This window comes from Mus pahari, chromosome 14, assembly GCF_900095145.1.
Source record: "Mus pahari chromosome 14, PAHARI_EIJ_v1.1, whole genome shotgun sequence".
Classification (NCBI taxonomy): Eukaryota; Metazoa; Chordata; class Mammalia; order Rodentia; family Muridae; genus Mus; species Mus pahari.
In genome coordinates this window covers 19,905,065-19,907,192 of record NC_034603.1, presented here as the reverse complement: position 1 = coordinate 19,907,192, position 2,128 = coordinate 19,905,065, and the positions used below count along the sequence as shown (strand labels likewise).

The 2,128-nt window shown below is 46.7% G+C and overlaps 1 protein-coding gene across 1 annotated transcript in view; it reads right to left on the bottom strand.

The window, feature by feature from the left end:
- The window catches only part of Sar1b (secretion associated Ras related GTPase 1B), a 29,878-nt gene extending 27,750 nt beyond the window's left edge, over window positions 1-2,128 (bottom strand). The window contains exon 1 of the mRNA XM_021212800.2: window positions 1,984-2,128. The gene's annotated coding sequence lies outside the window, so the exon portion shown is untranslated. The remainder of the gene's footprint in view (window positions 1-1,983) is intronic.

The following is a 2,128-nucleotide window of genomic DNA, read 5'->3' as shown; positions in this document are numbered from 1 at the left end:
CGCCTGCCTCTGCCTCCCGAGTGCTGGGATTAAAGGCGTTGCGCCACCACTGCCCGACTGAATTAAACGTTTTAATTCATTTAATTTTTTAAAAAGTGGGTACTTGTTTCCTCTGGAGAAAAGTGACACCCACTTAAAAGAAGGTTAAAACCACAAGAAATACAGCTTTAAGAGTGAATCAAGAGAAGAAGAAAAAAACCTCCTGTCAAAAGGATAGTAGAAAAAGGGAGGAAGGGAGAGAGGGGGAAAGAGGAAGAGGGAACACTTGAGAGGCTGATGGGGGAGGATCTCAAAGAGGCCAGCCTGGGCTACAAAGCAAGACCTAGTCTTAACAACTAGAAGAATGCTGTGAGACTGAGGAGTGAGTGAACCTGGACTTGCCTCTAGTGGACTAAGGCGATTCAAACTGGTATATCTGATAATAAATTCCATCCTCAAAACACCAATAGAAGACTATCCAGATGGCTCATTAGGTAAAGGTGCTGTCACCAAGCCCGATGACCTGAGTTTAATTTCAGAAACCCACACCTTGGCATGGATTCCCTGATATGATCTTTAACACAGACACAGTCATATAAGTAATGAAATGTTACCAATGTTAATAAAACAATAACCAAAGTTTTTCTAAAAAGTACATACAATGTACTTTTCATGTTTTGCAAAAAAAGTAATTTCCGTGAGTTCCAGCCAAGTTTGTACTTGAGAGAGGTGGAGGTGAGGTGAATCACTACTCTGGCACTCTGGCTTGTAAGTTTCGAATGAGGTGGCAGTGATTTCCACATCTGACAGATTACTCCTTTGTGACAAGTCCTGCTTACATTTCGACTCCAATAGCACAAGGCAAAGGCAGGCTAGAGTGCACCGTATTCAAACTGCAAAACTTCACAGCCACAGAATCGCTTCTCTAACATCTTGACAAGGACACTTTCCTTTTCTGTAAACTCAGAAATGCCTGGGGAACAGCTTAACGAGGAGAACAATTTTGTTTTCTTGAGATAAGATCTTTGCAGGCAGGCTCGGCTCAAATGATGCCCCTGCCCTCTTGATTGGGTGGAATTATAGGGTCTGGGTGCCTGCCTATGTTCAAAAAAAAAAATTTTTTTAAAGGTCAAAATATTGTGGTCACAAACACAAATGTACCGAAAGGTGCAATGGCAGGCATGCACTGCCCTGTTTTACTGATGACACTCATCATTGGCAAATTGTAAAGTCACCCTTATTGGTCACCTGTAAAATAATTAACAGGAATGTCATCCTCAGCAGACTGCGGTGCTATACAGGTGGCACCTTCTTTTTCACTGCAACTACTCTGACCAATATTTAAACATTCAGGGTAAGAGGTCACCCACACAGAGCTTGATTTAAGAATGTTCAAATGCGTGACAGTAAGTTCAATTTTCTTCATCCCAATACGTTAAACTCCTGATAATTTTTTTTTTTCCTCCAGTTAACAAGGCTACACTTGAACGTTTCAAAATAAATTTTATCTTGTCGGAAAATCTTGACATTTCCCCCATTAGTAGCTTTCCCCTTCACTCAGCAGGGCTTGAGCTATACGGTAAGTGCGGAGAATGAGGAGGCCCAGTGACCGCCACACTTACTGGGACAACACAGAGCCGTCCCAGCCTCTCCAGCTGTCTATGACCCCCAATTCCCTCATCCTACCAAATGGGGAAACTGAGGACCAGGGGGAAGGTAGAGGCTCGCGTGCGGTACTGTCACTCTTTCCTGAAATACTTGCCCTGTGGCAACCACTGTTTTACCCCGAGAGCCACTAGAGCGGTTCCCGCAGGTAGGGATCGGCGTTGTCCCTCATACTGCGGGGGGTGGGGGAGCCCCAAAACCCCAAAACCAAACCAACAGGCTTCCTATTGGCGAAGGACCCGAGAGGAGCTCTGGGCGAGTGTACAGCCTAAACAGTGGCCTTCCGGAGGGCCACAGCTGTCGCCCGTTCTCTTGCCCGACGAGGGCACTGCCACTCACCTGCGACTCCAGAGAACGCAACCCTGCTCCGCTCCCGTCCTACACGCTCCAAGCTGGCTGTGCAAAGCGCTATGGCTGCCAGGGCCCCAGCTCTCCTCAGCTCCTTCCGGGTCGGCGGGTGCCTCGCTAGTGACAGTCCGCAGTT